General features: G+C 44.5%; 1 protein-coding gene and 1 non-coding gene across 8 annotated transcripts in view; both read right to left on the bottom strand.

The window, feature by feature from the left end:
* FOXN3 (forkhead box N3) overlaps nt 1-15,186 on the bottom strand; it is a 408,488-nt gene that overhangs the window by 45,496 nt on the left and 347,806 nt on the right. The window lies entirely within an intron of this gene.
* On the bottom strand, nt 4,002-4,074 carry TRNAE-UUC (transfer RNA glutamic acid (anticodon UUC)). Its single transcript has one exon. It is a non-coding gene; the product is annotated as a tRNA-Glu (tRNA).

Genomic DNA, 15,186 nt, shown 5'->3' on the forward strand with positions numbered 1-15,186 from the left:
TGTCATCAGATAGGACACGTCACAACTAAACCTTACCCCTCAGGAATTCCCTGGCGGTCCAGTGGTTAGGACTCTGTGCTATTACTGCCGAGGGCCTGGGTTCAATCCCTGGTCGGGGAACTAAGATCCCACAAGCAGCGCGGTGTGGCCAAAAAAAATAAATAAAATAAATAAACCTTGCCCCGTGCTTTCCACATCAAGTCTACCATATTGAATTGCACACACCATCCCATGCAATGCGTTACGATCTATGTGTTCCTGTGCCATAAACCAGTGGTCCCCAACCTTTCTGGCACCAGGGACGGGTTTCGTGGAAGACAATTTTTCCACGGACTGGGGGTGGGGGGGATGGTTCAGGAGGTGATGCGAGCAATGGGGGGGATGGTTCAGGAGGTAATGCGAGCGATGGAGGGTGGCACATGAAGCTTTGCTCGCTCGCTCACCTGCCGCTCACCTCCTGCTGTGCAGCCCGGTTCCTAATAGGCACTGGTCTGTGGCCCGGGGGTTGGGGACCCCTGCCATAAACGATCATTCAGTTGAGTTGAAAAAGGTTTTTCCCATGCTGAAATCAACTTCCTTACCAGAGAGCTGCTCCTCAAGAACCTGGAAGAGGAGACCACTGCCACGCTGGACCCTTTTCTCCACCATCAGTTTAACTCCACAGCTGGGCAACGGTTATGCTCTACATCTGGGAGCGATGCCCAGCATTTCCCTTTCTTTTACTTCAAGACAAGTCAGAGGTGTTCTAAGAACCCATCTGCAGTCAGAGGATGTGGGTAGGGGTGAGGGGAACAAATTAAAAATAAAATGATTCACCTGCTACAGCCCATTGGTTACACCATCCCCAGAGAGGGATTCCCTGGGAGGCTGGAACAGAGCCTGCAGTAAGTAGTGATGGATGGCTGGACGAATGTGGTGGCGAAGGGCCTTCAGAGGGACACGCAGTTCCCCACTGTGACTCTCTGTGTCTGCACCCCAGGGGTTGAGTTCAAGTGCACATCGCAGAATTCTTTCACTTTGGTACAGTGGATTTCCAAATGAACGTTTAGGGTATTCTCTGGGGAGAGGCCTATCTATCCACCAAGGCCAGAGCACTCTCCCTTCCACTGTGCCCTGTGTCCACGGCAACTGAGGGAGGCCAGCCTGCCAGGCCCGGGTGTGTAGGAGCACTTGCCCTCTTCTGGGGGGAGGATGGAGGGCAGGAGAACCAGCACCCAGCCCACAACCTCAAGTGAGAAAACTGAGCAGACAAAGCCAACCTACAGGAAGTAAGGCAGTGGGGAGGCGGAGTGGGATTGGGAAGGGCTACCGAGTGTGGTTCAGACGCTCGGGTTGCAGCATGGGGCAGGCAGACGGCAGACACGCGGATGGGGCCAGGGCTGGGCTGCAGGGGGCGGGACAGGTCAGTGGAGGGCAAGCAGAATCACCGCAGGCTCATGTAACCGTCTATGGTTTTCTTCTAGCTAGTCTGGAGGGCTCTGTCCATCCACAGTGCCCCAGAGCTGGGCAGCTGACCAGCAGTGGGCCAGCAAATCAGGGACTTCTGCACGCTTTCAGCTCCAAGAAAGGAAATATGTTAGTACTCTTTGGCCACCCTGTTTCCATATGGAAAGTCATAAGAATTTACTACTAAAACCCAGTTACTTAAATCCTGTTTGGGGCATCTTAATAAAAGACCCGAAGGAAGCAAACAGGTTCCCTCCCTGACACACACACACCCACACAACAATCACCGGCTGACACCATCCTGCTTCCACTGGGGAGTGGGTCCTGGGAAACCCGTCTCTTTCTCCCTTAGAGACCTGAGCTTCAGATACAAAGAGGAACCAGAACAGGGGAAGCACATTTCCCATCAAAGACCCTGAAGTCCTTATTCCTGCTTTCGTCTGTACACACTAAACTGAAGACTCCACATCACTCTTGGGAGACTGGAGCGCATTCTTCACCAGGACTGATGCTGAATGCTGCCCAGCCATCTCCTCCGCTATTTTTCCAAAGTGAATCAGGGCTGCTGATTCTCGCAACAGGATTACTGGTCACTGAGCTCTGTCTGGGCCTCAGTTTTAATGCTTCGCCTTTTATGCTTTCTAGTCTAATCCTCACCCCCAAATACATTATAAAAAAAAAAGATAAAAGCACATCTGTTGCTTGGTATTTTGTGTGTGTGTAGTTCTCCGAAACATGTTTATTCAGAAACAACTTACACTATGAAATATATCGATTGAAAAATAAAAACAAAGCACCAACAAAGCACTTGTTTTCCTTTATCCTACAGGGGAACTTTACCTAATGTCTGTCTCAAAGCTGGCTCCTGGGATGTCCTGCACCTTTTAGGGGTTGCAGAGAAGGTGGATACAATGAGGAGGCTATAATAATGTAATTGTCATTGATTCCATTTTCACTGCATAGTGTCTACTCAGTTGCATACAAAGAGACTGGCCCCATCCATTCATTACTGAGAACAAAAAATATCGTGAGGCTGTTAAGAAGTAATTCATTTTAGACACAACTAAATATGGAAATATATGGAAATGTAGATTCAAGATTAAGACTACAAATGAAAGTATCATGGAAATAAAAGGACTTACGTTTTCTACCCAGCAAGATTTACATATAACGCTATGCTACTGGGAGAGAAATCCTGAAGGAGATACCAACCAGCTGAGAAGGCTACAGACCCTAAAAGGGTGGAAGATCCCTGCACTCTGAGAGCCCATGGGTGGGGAGGGTGGGAATGATTCGCGTGGGTTTAGACTTTAGTCTAACCGTGACGCAATGAGCTGATCTTCTGGTGGGAAAATGGGAAACTGGTTCTAAAGACAACCTCCACAGAAGTTTCCAGAACAATTTTTGGGAACGTCTTCATCCCTGGAACAAATATTTTGCCTTGAGTCTACTTTGAAGGATCCTTCTTTTTTTGGATGTGCTTGAAAAAAAAATTTGAGCTCCTTACTTCCCAGCCACATAGCGTACATGAGTAAAACAACCAGCACATAAAAACACTAAGTAAATATACTGTGGAATAAAGTAGGCCAAGTGCTGAGGGCAAGAGCTTGGTTAGGGAAGCATGCTTTTAAAGGAGGTGAGTTCAGGCCAGAGCTGATTTCCTTTTGCAGATGCTATGTATTCATTCCAGAACTATAAATGCTAAGCCAAAGAAAGGTTTTCAGCTTGTGTCTGGGGCACACTTGTTTTTGGAAAAACCAAGAGAGATGACGATCATCAGACAATATGATGAACAGAACCAGGTAGACTCTGAAGGTAAAATGGACAGAAGGTGACAGTGCGGATGGGGTAAGGTCTGTTCCCACTGGGGCTGCGTAAGGACAAAACCATCTGGAGACAGCTTTGCAGGCCAGCCCAGCAAGCAGGTCGATCAGGTGACTTCATGACAGCAACTGCATCCCTTCTCTTACCGTGAAGGGCACATTTCATCTTTCAAAAGGAAAAAAAAGTTACAGCAAGTATTATATGAGCAAAACCAAACAAAGAATACTGGAAAACAGAGAAGGGAAAACCAGAGCAACTGCCACCATGCTGGCACCTGTGGTTTTCTCTTCCAAGATTCTTCTAGGAAGGCTTTTGGTATATTTTTCACTGAGCTGGAGCCCTCAGACCTGCCTGTGCCTCAGGTCAGTGTGGCAGCTGACCCCCAAAACCCTGCTGCTGCAAGCTCTGACCACCAAGGTGCTTAGGCATTCAGCCCATCCTGTGAGGCTAGGCAGGTACGAGCTGACCTACTGCCCCCAGCCTCCTGTCCCCACAAATGATTACTGCTTCAGAGAATGTGTATGTGTGTGATGGGGGCACGTTGGGTGTGGAAGGGAGAGGTAAGGACAAAACTTACACTCTAGAAACCTGGGCTTCGGCTTGACTTACGATAGAGAGAAAATGCTGAGCAGCCTAAGTGTTCCCTCCTTCCATCCCCCACTTAGTATTTATGTCTTACTGTTTCTCTCTTTTTTTTTTTTGGCCGCACCTCACGGCTTGCAGGATCCTAGTTCCCCAACCAGGGATCGAACCCGGAGCCTTGGCAGTGAAAGTGCCAAGTCCTAACCACTGGACCACCAGGGAAGTTTGACTGTTTCTCTCTAGATAAGACAAAGAATTTGTTTTAAAAAGGTGTTTCTGCTTTTTATTAAAAAAAGTACTTCACAGAGCCAATCTCACCTAAAATTGAACCCACATATTCAACACAGTATTCCCTGAATCCTGCCAACTAAGCTGACAAAAGGAAACACCAAAAAACACAATGAAACAAAAACAAACAAAATACACGGTAGTCCCTCAAAGTTACATTTCACACAGTCTGCTGTAATGTGCATGTAGACTGATGGAATTGATGGCAAAAATGGAAAGAATGAACCCAGATACCAGTGCATCCGCATTCTGAGGAATGCTCCTCTGAGATCACCAACCTGTTGTCTCCTGCCAAAGAAGGCTCCCGAGTCACTTTTAGAACTTGTCACCTGGTGCCTTAATAGCCAGGTGAGGGTTCATCGGATGCTAGCAGTAGAGGGATGACTGGCCATGTCTGAACGCATGGAGGCAAGTAGTACCTGGAACTGCCAAGTACAGCTCTGCCACTAAGCCTCCTCTGAAACTCCCACCCACAGTGGCCTCTCCCTTCCCAGACACCTAGAGCTCTCCTTACCATTTCCTGTCATCTGTCTCGGGTTATCTTCTCATCATTTCTTGTACACTATATACCTAGGGTCTTACCCAAAAAGATGCAAAGAGGGTCTTCCCAAAGCTAGTGAGCATTCACCTTCTGGACAGTATCTCACTTCTAACACACTTGCCTTCTTTGCATTATGGGAAAAACAAGGAATTCTTTCTGCCATGGAATTCTTGGGAAGGATGCTTGCTTCAAGAGCAGAAGACACGCTGAGGCCCACAGGTAGCCAGCCCATACCTTCTGACAGTGAGCCACAACTTCAGGTGTCTGAGTAGCATGAAGAGGAACCAGGAAGAACCTGTTCTTGAACTGCCAGGCAGGGTGTGCAAATTGCAAACACTGTGACTCTCCTAGGTTGCTAAGACCTGATCAAGAGCTTGCAATCAAGGGTCTTCTGGTCCTCAAGAGATGGACTTTGAAGGATGTCCCATTCATTCCTAAGTAACTGATCAGTTTCTAGGCTCTGCTACTTCTAGAACCTACTACATGACTCAACCACAAAGGCCTCCTTGGGCTTGACCTTTCCATATACTGTGATCTCACCTGTAACAGTGATTTCAAAGGCAAAAGAAACATTAGTCTTATTGGTCTCAGAGGGGCTTATATGCAAACAAGAGGTGCTTCTAAGCAGTTTATAACAACCCATCCAAAGAAGCTATACAGATTATCAAGGTGCTGAGAACTTAATTGGGTAGAGTCCGAGATCCATAACAAATAGAAGAACTACATGGTTAAAATTACCGGTGGCAATGAACTGTAGTCTCTACCATTTCCCGGGAAAAGAAACCAGGGTTTCTTAGAGAAATGGCTGACTCCTGGTCTGGAGCAGGAAATATACACAATGAGCTCAGAGTGCCCTGTCATATCAGAAGAAGACACTATTGAAGTCTATGGTCTTCATGTCAAAAAGACTCAGAAACCTACTTGAAGCCTCTCCCATTGGCCAAAGATGGGACAATTTGAGCGCCCATAAAGCTAATAACTGCGTTAAACTGAAACACATCAAATACGCTTAAACCCAATAGTTCATAATGATATTTTTAAAAAACTGAAACTCATTGGTCGACTTTGGGAAGTGCTGGGGAACTGACTCATTCTTTGAGAGCTAATAAAAGAATCCAGTGGCTGCTGTTCCTTTCTTATATGCAGCATACCCAGATTAGCTAAGGGATTGATGAGGAGATGTTTCTCCTAAAGAAATATTCAAGATTATACATGAAAAAGGAAAGATGAGAGTTTCTATCTACAAAATTTTGCAAGCCTCTGATGAATAACTTTATCTAAGCAGTGATAATCAATGGCTGCTAACAACACAGAAAAGAAACAACCAGACACAATATATTACCTGACAGAGGAATAACACCCCACTTAGAAGTCGTCCTACCAAAACAAATCAGTGTTCAGTCTGAATCTCTTCAAGCCTCCATAGTGGTGGTTCTCAACCAGGGCGTGACTGTGGCCCCTTGGGGATACTTGGCAATGTCTGGAGACATTTTGATTGTTGTAACTGGTGTGTGTGTGTGTGTGTGTACTGACATCTAGTGTGTAGAGCCCAGGGATGCTGCTTAACATCCTACAATGCAAAGGATGGCCCCTCACGGCAAAGAATTATCTGGCCCCAAACATCAAGTGCCAAGGTTGAAAAACCCAGCTCTCAACTGAGCCACCAATTTATAGAAAATTCAGGGGACAAAGTTAAAAGACAACACAAGATGAATCCATAGAATCCAGACTGTGGAAGACAAACAACCCAACCTCTTAAACAACAACAGCTGCAGCAAGAAAAAGAGATAGATAATTATGGAAGGGAACCTACAGATTGAAAGAGACTTAATCGATTACAATGTATGACCTTTATTTGCTTCCTGATTTGAAAAACAAACGGTTAAATAAAAACCCTACAAGCAATTGGGGAAAAGTAACACTGATGAATTACTAAGGAATTATCCTTTCCCCCGGTTTTACTGAGATATAATTGACACACAACATTGTGTAAATTTAAGGTGTACAACATGATTTGAGATATGTATATACTGCAAAATGACAATTAAAAATAAACTTACCACAATAAATTTAGTTAAATCCACCACTTCACACAGTTACAACTGTTTTTCCTCGTGTTGAGAACTTTTAAGATCAAAGGAATTATCATTAAAAATTTTAAGGTGTACTATTGATATTATGGTTGTGCTTTAAACGTTTCTACATTTTTGAGATGTACATAGAAGAAATTACATGATATCCAGGGATTTGCTCCAGAATTCCCATTACTTGGGGGTGGAAGTGAGAGAGGTATAGATGGAACAAACCTGGCCAGGATTTGATGACCATTGGGTGAAAGGTAATAGGAGTTTATTATTCTATTCTTTGCAATATATCGAAATATACTCTAATAAAAATTTCTAATAGTTAGAAAAAAATGGTGGCAAAATACACCAGCCCAACTGTACCAGATGTGGAATATGCTCTTAATTAACAAAAATAGGGCCCATGACATGAAGCTCCAGGTGATGCTGGATTCTGAGAAGGCCATCATGGAAGACAGACTAAGGTCTAGACTCACTGAAGTTTTATTTCCCTCTTGAACATGAGTTAAATTTGACCTTCCACTAGAATAACTGTTAAACAGTGGTTAAACCCAACACTTAAACAGCATGATAAAGCACAGCAGGCCCAATTTAGTTTCGTCTTACGGTGTATGCCTGGTTGAGGCTGGGGGGAAAGAGAGAGGGGTCAGCACCCTCCTGACCCCTGTAGGCAATTAACTTATACTTCCAAGCAGGAGGTGCTATTATCTTTAACTCAGCAGGCATAACTGTACATAATTAGAGGTCATAATTACGGTTCTCTTTTTAAAATGTGACCATAGTATCCAAATTGACCTCCTGTGGCAGCGCTGCCTACATGCTGGGAAGAACATAAAAGGCGGTACAGGCGGCCCAGTGATGGGCAGCCAGAGTCCCCGCGCAGTTTCTGAGGTCAGGAGACCGTACTTATTCCCCATGGAACTTCGATCTGTTTGGGGTTTATGAATTATCCTTTTTCACTGAGACACATTTTATTTCTTTAAATAGACACAGACGAGCCAGAGCATTCCACTGTCTTTCTGACCATGGGAAAAACGCAAAAGCAACCATGCAAATTAATATGCCAGTAATTATGTGTATCGACTGCGTAATTATCCATGTAATGACAAAGTTGAAAAGATCAATTCTGGATCATTTTTCCACTGTAGTGTTTTGTAAAGTTGCTACAGAGACCCCACTTCACTTTAAAAATTCTGATTTATTGTTATTTTATTACACCTGATAATCGGCCCCACCTAGCAATATTTCTGGCTTAGGTAGCCTGAATCATCATAGAGAACAAATCATTTTGTGGAGAAATAAAACCTACCTGGATTTTCATATAGCCAGACTTCTCTCAGTTCTAAGCAGAGAATAATAGAATTTCTGAGCTCAAAGAGACCCTGTGAAATCACCTAGGGTCTTCAGATTTCTGGATTAAAAAGCCCGAGGCAGGTCCAGAAAGAAGGGGGAGCAAATGTGACGGCAGAAAACGATGGGCTGAGGAACTCACAGGAACATTTCAGGACCAACCGGTGGTCAGCATATTATTTAGTGGTCAAGTTAATTCCAATTCCTGCTTCCAACACAAAATCTAAGCAGCTATTCTGTCTCATATTCCTTTCCTCAGGAGCCTCTGATTCTTCACCCTTCACCAGAAGCCACTAAATAACCCTGACAAATAGCTAACTTCTTTCCAACAGTATTTGAAATGCTCAGTCAGTGCTTGAAAAATTGGAAAGAGAGACGCAGTAGCACCAGCTAATCTCTTGCTGGCTGAAAAAAGGGATCAAAAAATTCCCAAGTTTGATACCACTGGTTTCAAAAAGGATAAGACAATGTCAATTCACAACATTTACAGCCAAGTGACAATTCCCGCTTGGAGGCCTGAGAAATGTACTTTTTCACCAATATGTTTTTCTTGAATAGAACAGCCTGGGAGTGAATGATGGTTCTCTATATTTGTAAAAGCTCCTCTATTCAGAAAAGAAAAACTTAACTGCTATTCAGAAGTGTCCAAAACTAGAGTTTAAATAAAAGAATGATTGCCTTACTGCTTTTATAGGCATGTCACTATGAAGAAATACTACTTTACTACTATTTTCTCTTGGTTCAGTAAAAGAAGTCAAAGGAACAAGTCTAAATACATCACAACAAAGGTATTTAATTGAGACTAGTTCATTTGCATCTCAATGTAAAATCACTGCATGATATACTAATGCAAACACATTGATAAAGTTCACTCTACCATTGCAATGAAAAAGGGGAAATGGTTCAGTGGTAAATTCTTCAAGTTTACGTTATTTATTGGAACATTTCATGTAGTTATTCGGTCCAGAAACTCCACTTCCATGCTTCACAAGGATTTTGCAAATTACGTGCCCCTGTGTCACAGTTCCAGAACTGTGGTTTGTCACAGCACCCAGTATGCTGTTGTCACTCAAACATCCTATTAAAATAAAAGGCTTGGTTCCTTAGAGTTTTGCTTTACTGCTTAGTAAATTAGCATCCACCATATTTATCCCTAAGTGCTATTTGCTGCATTAATTGACACATACAAGCGACAAATTAAATACCATCATTTCCTATGTCAATTAAATTTTGAATCTGGACTGCACACTTCATTTAGCTATTTGTTGGCCCCGGCAGTGGGGCAGCCTCAGCACCTAGTGACTGAAAGGGTTAAAAACACGGCCCAGTTAGGTCAGCCCCTTCCTGTGGGGGTCATCAGACTGTGCATGTTTCAAAGTAAAACATTCCTTCCACACTGTAAAATCCTGGCATCTGCTGAGTAGCAAATCCAGCTCATTCCGTTTTGCTTTATCTTATTCTCAAAAGAAACTATACAGTTTGGACTAAAGAACACAAGTTCTACATTTCTTCCCACTCTCTAGCTGCCTATTTTCTCCATCGAAGTACTTTGCAAAAACCCAAATAGACTAGCTAATGAATCCAAAGTGGATTTAATTTTATTGATTCCATTTCACATAAAATTGTTCATTTTTCCGATTCTTTTTTAAATTTCATTACCTCTCATCTGGAATATACTGTGTCCCTCCAAACCAGCTGATGTCATGCTATATTCTCTCTGCGGTTTTCAGTGCTAGAGGGAGGAGAACCCAAACCTGAAGCAATTTTGGCGATTAAGCTTCCCAAGTAAATTCATTTTTATCACAATCTTCATGTTCCAAAGTGGCCAAGTCATCCTGGTCGTGTTTATTAACTAAAGGTAACAGGAAAGATCCTCATCAGAGCCTCGGTGTATGCAGCTGCACAAACCAATTCCCCCTCTGTGAATGTGAACAGATGGTTCTCAACTCCAACCACTGGATCCCATTAGTGCCCTGGGACTGAACGGCAGCACCTCGGATTCTTGACAACCACTCAAAGAAAAGCAGTTTCCAAGGAAGGAAAGAGCTGCTTGCCCTGAAGACAGAGCAGGAAACCCCAGGGGGAGGGGCGAGGGTAGGTGGTCCTTCCATAGGAAGACTTATATGGAACCTGTGGAAAGTGCATGCAAACACTGGGATTCTGTGCATGTTTCTGGAGAGGGTCCATAGCTTTTATCCAGTTGTCTCAGGGATGGATTATACAGAAAAGGGTAAGAATCATCAGCTTTACACTCGCTCATCAGAGATTTCAGTCTCACCCTGGAGTGCATCACTAGGACAGGACTAAATGCTCTCCTCTTGCTGAAAGGAAGCATTACGAGTCTTTGCTCTGGAATGATCCTGAAATCTTTGCAATGCCAACAAAGATGTATTCTGTTAAGAACTGAACATTTGTGTCCCCCCCCAAGATTCATATATTGAAGCCCTTACCCTCAATGTGATGGTATCTGGACATGGGGCCTTTGGGAAGGAATCAGGGTTAGATTTAGGCATGAGGGTGGCGCCCTCATGATGGGATTAGTGGCCTTATAGAGAAAAATCTCCCTCTCTCTCTCTCCCTCTTTCTCTCTCTCTCTCTCTCTCTCTCTCTCTCTCTCTCTCTCTCGTGTGAAAGGATGCAGGGAGAAGGTGGCCATCTGCAAGCCAGTAAGCTAGCTCTCACTAGACACCAAATCCCGCTGGACCTTGATCTTGGACTTTCCAGTTTCCAGACTGAGAAAATATATTTCTGTTAAGGCCACCCAATCTGTGGGTTTTGTTATGGCAGCTGGAGTAGACTAAGACATATTCCTTGGGGGTGTTGTATTATCAGAATTCAACAATAAGATTGTGTGCAGCCGACACTGGATTGCTCAGCCTGTAGTCCATTAGCCGTCTAGCTGGAGAGGTTGGGAAGCTAAAGTTCTTCATTTTTCAGACTCCCTTGCAGCTAGTGTTCTGGGTGTGAATTAATTCTGCCAATTAGACACAGTCAGGTTGACTGAAGGTACAGGTGAGGTGAGGCCCTTTGGCTGTCCGAGTGGGCACACAGGGATGCACAGACACTGGGTCTTCCTGCAGTGGCCATCAAGGTCCATTCTCCAGCACCCTCCCTGGGTGTTGAGTGGCAGCCGCAGGAGTTGCAGTGGTCCCTGGGTCACAGACGTGAGGCGTGTTCCTGCCCTCATGCTGCGGTAAAGGCGGCCTCTCTGGTGGTTGGTTCTATAGGATTCTGGAAATCATGCCTGAAGGGCCAGTCAGGATTCCCCTCGTCTGGCTCTTTCAACAATTTGGTAAGCACCTAATGCCCTGTATGGCCTCCCTTTCTGTTTCAACCACTTAGAACACTTGCCATTCCCTGCTCCGTCTCCCAGACCACAGAACCGGGACATCACTGATGAGAACCCAGAGAGCTGTTTGCCTCTAGTAGGGCAATGGGAGGACAGCTCAGTTGGTTAAATTAGGACCAGTTTGAAGCAGTTACCTTCTGTAGCTCTCTGTTTTCTAAAGAGATAAATGAATAAACTCAGATCTTTTTAACTGATATAATTTCAAGAAGATACTCAAAGGTGGCTCAGGCTTCTCCAGTTCTATGAGGCTGACAGAGGGAGGGGGAACTTCCTCACTAACTTTTTTTTCTGGGCATGGGGTACGTCCTGGGCATGCTCCTGGCTACCCAGGTAAGTCACTCAGTATCCTCCACATGCACAGTTTCTTCTGAGGCTCAGAAAGTGTCAGAGCAGATTAACAAAATGTGAGTATACAACTGTCACCCTGTCTCCCTACCTCCTTGCACATAGTATGGCCTTGAGACAACCTCAGCCAGCACTGAATCCTTGCTTCTCATCAAGGGCCTTATAGGAAAAGGGTACACACGCGTGGAAACTTTGAATCTGGCATTCAATTCTGTTTAAGGCAGGGGTCTGCAGCCTGTAAGGAACCGGGCCGCACAGCAGGAGGTGAGCGGCGGGCAAGCGAGCGAAGCTTCATCTGCCGCCCCCCATCGCTCCCCATCACTCGCATTACTGCCTGAACCATCCCTCCCCCTCCCTCCATGGACAAATTGTCTTCCCCGTAACCTGTCCCTGGTGCCAAAAAGGTTGGGGACCGCTGGTTTAAGGCACTATTTCTTACCCCTCTCATAAGAAGCCATTATAGATCACCCTCGTTCTCAGAGTCAGGGACCTCACTGGTACGTGTGCTTGTCCTAGAAATGAGAACTGTGTGTACCACCACATCTCCCTCTTTGCTCTTGCTGTTGTCAGAGCTGGGTTTTGTTGTCATTTTCGTGGTCTAGGCTCTTGAAGTACAGCCCCTAGGATTGACCCTCCCTCCCTTTCCTTCCCATACAGCTACTCTTAACAAAATCCTACATTAGGGACTGCTGATATTATTGCCTTTTGTGCTTTTATGATCATAAGTCACCTCCCTTCTTTTTTTGGAGATAGGTGAGATATAGATAACTAAAATATTTGCTTTGGGCAAGCCACTGGTCTGAGGATATGACCCTGCCGGCTGACCTAAGTGAGGAATACTGAAGAAGGATAATAAATAAGACCCTTTCCCTTTTGCTCTGGAGGAGACAGGAAGACTGCCACCCAGAGGAAACTGGACAACTAACTGTGTTTCTAGAAAAGAAGCAGGCAATTACCAAAACTTGTGATGCAGCTGCTCAAGGGCATACCTAATAATTTATTAGGCTATTGCTTCCAATTTTACACTCGCTTCGACAGTATTGAAGTAGATGCTACTATCACTGCACTCTCCTAACTTATGGGTCTTTCCTCAATGAGCTTTCTCACGGATCCTTGAAAGCTGAAAAAACTAAGGCTTTCGGGGCAACAGGCAAGCACAAAAGGAGCAAAACATTCTGGAAGAATTTAGAAAATCCCTAAAGATAACAAGTCAGCGTGGTTGCTCTCCCAACTCTGATGAGGTGTCTTCTCTTTATTATGTCCCAACCAGTCTGGGGCAGGTTACTTAGCACAAATGCCTTGTCTTCTTATCTGTTAATGAGGGAGTTTCCTTATCTGTGAACTAAGGAGGTTGGACTCAATCTCTAAATTCTATCACTGGTGAAGCAGGCTCAGTCCTATTTTCCCCACTGGGATGTTGAGAAAGGACAAGGTTTGTCTGTGGAAGTCTCTACCAGAGCCCAGGCCCTGTGCCTTTTCCACCCCTCGGCCGGCCCCGCTGGCTGCACTTTCCAGGCTGGACAGAAAGGGCCGCCCGTGCTGGGCTTTCTTGTTTGGTTAATCTCTTCACATCTATTTGCTCGGCTGCCCGGACAACTCAACAGCAAACAAAGGCCTGGGCTTCATGCCGCCGGCTCCAAATTGGGAACCTGCCTATTTTGTTTGCTTTGGGGCACAAGGAGGGAGCAAGCGGCAGCTTTTGTAAGTCAAGCTGGTGATATTCTTCACTCAATTACGGCTGTGAAAAGATGGAGAGATGCAAAGGCCCCCTTCCAGGGCAGGCGCTTCACACTGACCCCCGCCCCCTCCCCGCAGCTCCTTCCCTGGATTCGCCCCTGAAGGTGGTTCAACTCTGATGGCAACTGACCATAGTTTCTGCATTTTGTCAGATTTTTTTTTTTTTTTTCTCAGCCCATTGGGGATCAAGTAATGTGAACGCCTTCTAGCTAAGCAGAATATTTTCTTAAAAGAAAAAACACAGGCTACAACCAGCTTGGGAGTAACCCGATTCCATTTTCTGATCTGTATCAGAGGGCCAGACGCTGCTTCTGACTGTTAAACTGTTTATCGGGTAAGGTGAGCCTGGCCAAGCCCTTTAAAAAAGCAAGAGAATTAAAAGAATTTGCCTTCAGATGGTTAACAAAAACGGGAGAAAGGACGTGAGGTTGAGGGTTAGTGGGGCTTATGGAAAATTATTTTGCGAGGCGTCTACACCAGAGAAAAACAGGATTGGTTGGTTAATTATGTAATTAAACTGCAGTCAGCAATGGGCTGGGTCTTCTATCTTTCAAAATCCAAACCAGTTATTCAAGCTTTCATTGGGTACAGTTTAGAGATTCTATCTGGGGAAGGCACCCAATTTTTCTTGTCTGGATTAGTGTTAAAAAAAAAAGTGCTGCTTTGCAAATCTGGCTTCCAGTCTCGAGGATAAAACAATCACTACCCCCTCCCCATTCCTCAAATACCTTTTTTTTTGCTTCAGTTCTTCAGAGTTAGAAGAATAGAGGTTTGTTTTGTTTTGTTTTGTTTTTTGGCAGAAAGCCAAAGTAATATCCCAGCAAGATATCTGACTTCTTTACAGAGACACATACTGTTTAATGTTTGATTTTGGTTTTCAAAAGCAGAACAATTTTCACATCACTATATAAAAGGCTTCCACTATTTAAAATGTCGGTTCTAAATTAATTTTATACTCCCGAGGCAGAACGCACCTGACCACACTGAATTCTATCCATTTAATAAGGTGAGAAAAGTTCTCGGACAAGAATTTAGTGAAAGCGACAGTAAAAACTTTCAGTCTAGAAAAAGAAGTTAAAGTCAATTGTTTCTGGAGGCTTGGTTTTGTTTTTTCATAGGGCATGCCTCCAGCTGTTTATCCCTGTCAGCCCAAATGCAGAAGGGAGGTAGCTTCTGTTGTAGGACAGTCAAGAGAATTTGCTGGACCAAGAGACCTATAGTGACATCCGATACATGGTTTGGGTGGTGGTGGTGAGACAGCTGAAAAATTCGATGACTTTCTGTCTTAAAATTTTAACAGCTGGGCAGATGCTGAGGGCATAATGAAATGGGTCCCTGTAGCTAAAACTCTTCATTCACCTTGAAGATAGACCAGGATCTTCTTAAGAAAGTAACCTCAGTTCCTCTTGAAAAAGTTTATTAACTTGCTGAGAGTTGCCAAGGTGACGAGTGGGGTATTTTTGACAATGAGCAAAAAGATTAGGTGGACAGCACGATGCCTTACCGGCTGGGGCACTAGGAACAGGTCGGGCTCACATCACCAGAGGCACCTAGGCTGACACACTTCCGTTGATACGAAAGTTGGTTAACAGCCATTTACATAGGACTTAGTGCGAACAGACGCACAAGCAGTTTATAAG

The sequence above is a fragment of the Balaenoptera acutorostrata genome, chromosome 3 (assembly GCF_949987535.1).
Source record: "Balaenoptera acutorostrata chromosome 3, mBalAcu1.1, whole genome shotgun sequence".
NCBI lineage: Eukaryota > Metazoa > Chordata > Mammalia > Artiodactyla > Balaenopteridae > Balaenoptera > Balaenoptera acutorostrata.